The sequence below is a fragment of the Nelumbo nucifera genome, chromosome 1, assembly GCF_055504915.1.
Source record: "Nelumbo nucifera cultivar China Antique chromosome 1, China Antique-T2T, whole genome shotgun sequence".
In the NCBI taxonomy this organism is placed as follows: Eukaryota; Viridiplantae; Streptophyta; class Magnoliopsida; order Proteales; family Nelumbonaceae; genus Nelumbo; species Nelumbo nucifera.
In genome coordinates this window covers 168,575,719-168,581,572 of record NC_142649.1, presented here as the reverse complement: position 1 = coordinate 168,581,572, position 5,854 = coordinate 168,575,719, and the positions used below count along the sequence as shown (strand labels likewise).

The following is a 5,854-nucleotide window of genomic DNA, read 5'->3' as shown; positions in this document are numbered from 1 at the left end:
TTTACCAAATCCCACCTGCAAAACCGATCTGTATCTTCCCGCAGTTTTAGAAGGGTTGTGGCCAAAACTAAGCCATCAACTTGGTATAAATAACACCCCCCTGAATCCTGATATGCCCCATTCAAGAATCGAGAAACATAAGTCATAAAGTAAATTAAGATGGCAAGAAAAGTGTTTGCAGTGTTGTTCATTTGCATTGTTGTTTTTGCCGCGGTGCACCTTTCAGAGGCGGATGAGGCCAATTTTAACTACAAAGATTGCTTCGACAAGTGCAAAACTGATTGCACCGCAGCAGGGACGGATGGCAGCGATTGTGAAATGAAGTGCGACGACTCTTGCAGTGGGCAGGAACAATCTGGTAAGCCATTTGCCCATGTGTAGAAACTAGAGTGTGTATTCCTCATTTTTATTTTCGTTTTGATTCACATTGTGCCCATCAAAGCTTGTGGATTCTCGAGGGAGAGTGATTAGGGCACATCTCATTTTTCTGTAAATCAGTCATTAAATTAAGGATATCTTTACGGTTAGGGTCTCTTTGGTTCATCGGAACAGTGGGTGTGGAAATTGTCCAACCGTTTGGTTGGGTGGAATTAGAATCCGATTCTCATTCTTGATTGAATGACTTTCTTTTATTTGAGAGAATGGTCATTCCTTTTTCTCTCTTGAGAAAGGGAATCAACTCTTTTATATGGATTTATAATATCTTATGGGTAGGAGTGGATAGAGCATCCAATCAATGGGAGAGGGATCTCTCCTCAGTCCTCTCTACCAAAAAAAAGATTTATTCTCACAAAAATTGTCCCAACCTGATCTGTGCTGTACATCTTACCATAAGATTGGACCCACCATGTATTAGATGTGTACATACATATTATGTTGAAACATTTTTTTTATTGTTGGAGATCTGATCTCCACCCATCATCCTATTTTCCATCAATATAAAGTTTCTTCTTTCTCATATGATTATTGGATAACCATAAGATGAATGCATCACAACTTGATTTTGACCCTTGGATGTGTTAAATGTTTGCAGACAGGGTGGAAGAAGGGAAGTTAGTATAACCAACAACAAAGAGTGAAGAGTCGGAATTGAAGGATAGATGCGGCTTAACCAATAAAAGATGGAATAAATACAAGAATGGAAGTGTTGTAACAGTTTCTTCCTCATCATGATTAAATGAAATAATAATATTGTTTTGTTAATCTTCTGTGCAACACATTATATAACACACTAACAAATTTCAAAATCCTCTGCACCGTGGAATTAAAGGTTTCATCGGTAGTTTTTCCTATATGCAACTAATACCTGGCTGCTGGGCCTAAATGATCATCCCTAAATTGCAGTTATGTAGGGCTTTCATCCTAAGATTTTTAATTTTTTCTTTTGCGCTGCAAGGCTTCCAGGAGTGCAACTTCGATGGGCATCAGATGGGATTTTGTTAAAATTTGAATGGGCCTGGTCTGAAGGTTGAAGCCTGAAGCAGTATTCCAATCCAAATTGCACCCCCTAATGGCTTTCAATTCAACACCCAATGCTTGCTTATTTGTGTAAAACCCCACTAAGACTGACTCCAATTTTTTTGAATAGAAGAGAAAATGTTTATTTTTTGTCAATGTTCAGATTTAATAAAAAAATTAGATGACACTCAAAGGGTTTTTTGTTTTTTCAAATGCCACTTAAAGGACTGATTAACAGTAGGTATTAAATTGACATGTTTTAAAAGTTTGAATATTAAATTATCGCATTTTAAATTTCAGAGACCACTAATGAGAATTTTTCCTTAATTTTAATGAAAAATGTTAGTTTCAATACGTTTTAATGGCTTGAACAAGTGGGTGATTCACTTGATTCTCTTAACGATTTGTGAAAGAGAAATAGAGAAAGAGATCATATTCATTGAGAACATATTTATTAATGGAGCCGTGGCAGGACTTGAATCAGCATCTCTTCTGAGACATTTATTTACCAATTAAGCCACCAATCAGTGGGAGTGGTAGGGTGATTTCTGTTTAGGGGTTTTATTGGTAGACCATTTCAAAGAATCATGCAATCTAAAAGCTTAATTAACATGCCCCCTTATGTAAAAGCCCATTGGGCTTGAAGCATGGATCAAGTATATGACCATCCATATCTTGTACTAAAATTTAATTCACTGTACAGGGGTAACGAGCATCAAACACTAGATCACTCGATTAAATAGGCTCTGATATCATTTCAAATATCCGTTTAACCTAGAAGCTTAAGCTATTAGGTGAGATTCATTATGAGTTTTTGTTTTCTAATAGAGTCAATATATCATTCTAATTAAAGGTGTAGGTCGGGCCGTGCTGCCCGTCGCCCGGCATGACGGTCCTTGGGCCGCGCCAAGCCCGTCACGATCATGTGGGTTGTGCTGGGACTGGGGTTTTAGGTCCATGGCCTGGCATGACCCATATATATTATTTGGGAAAATCTATGATATGGAATCAAAACCCACCCATGAATTTTGATAAATAACACCTGGTTAGGTATCACGTTTATGATTCCAGTTTATTGGTCAATTGTTTTTTTGATATCATATCTTTTCTATATCATAGTCGAATTCATATTATTTATATAATATTTTAAATTATAATTATATAATAATATATAGTAATTAATATATTAATAAAATAAATATATTTTTTTAAAATTTATTATACTAATTTATTTAATTATTATATATATAAGCAATTGTATACACAATTCATATAAAATTAAAATTTTAAGTTTTTTGTCAATTTTTTTTTTTAAATAAATAACTTTGGCCCGATGCACGGCCTGACTTGGCCCAAGGCTCAGCCCACGGGCCAACCCAGCCCGTGACACGACACAGGAGAGGGCAGCACGACCGATAATGATCTGAAGAATAGCACGGCACGACCCACTTTACACCTCTAATTCAAACAATAATTTGTTAGTAGGGGTTTCAATGAAAACTTAACCTGAATCTCTTGAAAGCAGAAAAGTGTGAGCAGACTGAGAACATAGCAATCAACCACACATCAGAAATATCTTCTTGCTTGTATGCTTCATCAGAAAAGTGGCAAGCCTTGGATTAACAAGGCTCAAGCAATATTGAGGCACTTTAACTAGCCCCACCCCCCCGCCGCCCTCAAAAAAAAACACGGAGACATTTTAGTTAATTTATAGATATAAAGAGCTGACTTATGAATTGGGACTGGATGACATATCTGTCTCTTCATCTTGGGCAAGTACAGTGGAGCACTTGGTTCTAAAACACACACCACACCAACTCAACGTTCGTTTACAGAGTGTAGTGCATTACAGATGGTTCAAATATACAAAATATTGGCATTCTCTACCCATGATAAAAGGGTGTGGATTCATCCATGCAATAATACACCCTCCATTTAGGAGGGCATGATCAAACCTAGAGATGCGGAGGCTCTCTATGGTATGGTTAGTGGGCTCATATGCACTCTGCTTTGCCCCCTTTGTACAGAAATATACAAAATGGTGTTATAGATTCAAGCATACCGTGTTAGTATTTGCACAAAAATTCATGTCTATGATTTGTGCTGCTGGGTAGTTCTGCCCTTAGACCGTATACTATTTGGTACCAAGTACGTACAAGAAAGAAATTGATATGGGATACTACATAGTACATACACACCTGAGACAAGCACAAGGAGGGTCATCAAGAGGAAGCAAAAGGTTAGTGACAGCTTTGCCATCTTAACGCGAAGATGATTTCTGCAAAGAGTTTGAGTCTTGAGTGACAACTGACAACCCCTTGTATCTTAGGTTATTATATGTCATTGCAGTTCAAGCTAAGGAGCTATTTGAGGACAGTATTAATTTCTTTTCTTAATTGATTATTAAGGAGGTTGTGAACTCCTTATTGGTTGAAGTTGATCAAATTGCATGGGTTCTTTCTTATATTTTATTATTTAATTGTAATTATATCATGCACCAAAAGACAAAGCAACAAGTAATTAACTTACAAAGGGACTAAAAAAAAGAAATCTTGAAAGTTTTTGGTACAAATGTAGAAAGCAAACACATTTTGTATCAAGATTTCATGGTGCTACTTTCTATCATGAAGCAAGGAGAGTGATCATTAAGGCAAAAGCTTAGCTTTTGTGGTTGCAACAATACTATTAAAGCCCATATTTGGATAAGCTTTTGCTTTTGATCTTTGCACTGCGAGAAACAAAATTTAGGCTCATTTTGGAAGGAGTTTAAATACAAATACGTAGAGTGTAAAACCTTATATATTTGTACCTTGTATTTTGGGCCCAGTGCCACTTTGGTCTCCAAACTTTAAAATATGATAATTTAGTATCCAAAAATTCAAAACGTGAAAATCCAGTATTTGTTGTTAATCAGATGTTAACCTATCATTGATATTTGAAAAAGACACAGATACCCTTCAAGTGTCATTTAATTTTCCTTATCAACCATCTAAACGTTGACAAAAAATTAATAGTCCCAAATCCTTGCCTATTCCATTCAAGAAAGTTGGGGTCACATTTGTTCGGGCATTCTAGTGACCCCAACTTTCTTGAATAGAAGATGCAAGGATTTTGGACCGTTAATTTTTTGTCAATGTTTAGATGGTTGATAAAGAAAATTAGATGACACTCGAAGGACAATTGTGTTTTTTTTAAATGCCACTTAACAGCTAGTTAACGACAAGTACTGGATTGTCACACTTTGAAAGTTTGAGTACTGAATTGTCACATTTTAAAGTTCGGGGACCAAAGTGGCATTAGGCCCAAAGTACAGGGTATTAATCGGGAATTTTTCCTATTTTGTATGTATTTGCACTGACCATACATATTTGTATTTGTACTCCTTCCAAACTGAGCCCTAGTAAAAAAAATGTTTTGAGGATTTTGTAAGAGTTGATTTAAAAAACATAACAATGTAGGGCTGAACTTTAAAAGCCTTGTTCAATGACGGCCTAAATAAGTAAAAAAATTGAGGCAGTTTTTGTACATGTTCTGGAATGGAACACATAAAATGACGTTCTTTTAATTTCATGCCACGTTCCAAAGAAACTGGATTCAGTTAGTGCAAAGCCCATTCAAACAACCATCATAGCCTTGCATTGGGAATATCTCCCCATGAAATAAAGCACAGAAGTACATAAATGTACCCGATGCAAGGCTGTAAAGGCTGTTCGAACAGTGTTTGAACAGGCCTTGCACTGACTGAAGCCGATCTCCATTACAAAACGACCTATGGCTGATTTTGGAACACAAAATATTGTGTCATTCCGGGCACAATGCCACACCACTTCTTTGTGTTTTGGAACGAGCCACACCCATGCTCAATATTATACTGATTTCATGCTTCTCAACCACACTTTTCAAGGCTTCCACCAGTTTACCATTGGTCCATTGCTGCCATTCTCTCTCTCTTTCTCTCTTGTAGATTTGCCACTTTATTATGTTTAATTAATTATTAAATTATTCTGTATACTTATATTATTTTGTATCATCTTTAATTAAATTTATATAGTTATATTTAAAATTATAAAAAATATATTTTATATACTATATTATATATGAATTTATATATATATATATATATAAAATAAATTTAGTATATTATATACACATTAGTTTATTATATATAAAAGTTGAAAAGTAATTAATCTTTTTTTATATTTTAAAAATTAAAGCAAAATCGAATTAAATCCGAATCCGAGCCAAGTCCGTTATGATTTGAATTCGAATCCAAGGTCTTCAAATTTGAATAGAATTTGAATCAGATTCGAATGCAAGTTTTTAATAATCTGATCATATTCAGATTTTATAGCTCTAGTTAGAACTATCACCTAGAGATGATTTTGGGTCCGGTTTT

The 5,854-nt window shown here is 35.3% G+C and overlaps 1 long non-coding RNA gene across 1 annotated transcript; it reads left to right on the top strand.

Annotated features, from left to right (window-relative positions):
* The first annotated feature begins 45 nt into the window (after positions 1 to 45).
* On the top strand, positions 46 to 1,203 carry LOC148804139 (uncharacterized). Its single transcript, XR_016084762.1, has 2 exons — positions 46 to 358; positions 1,034 to 1,203. It is a non-coding gene; the product is annotated as an uncharacterized LOC148804139 (long non-coding RNA).
* Positions 1,204 to 5,854: the final 4,651 nt, after the last annotated feature.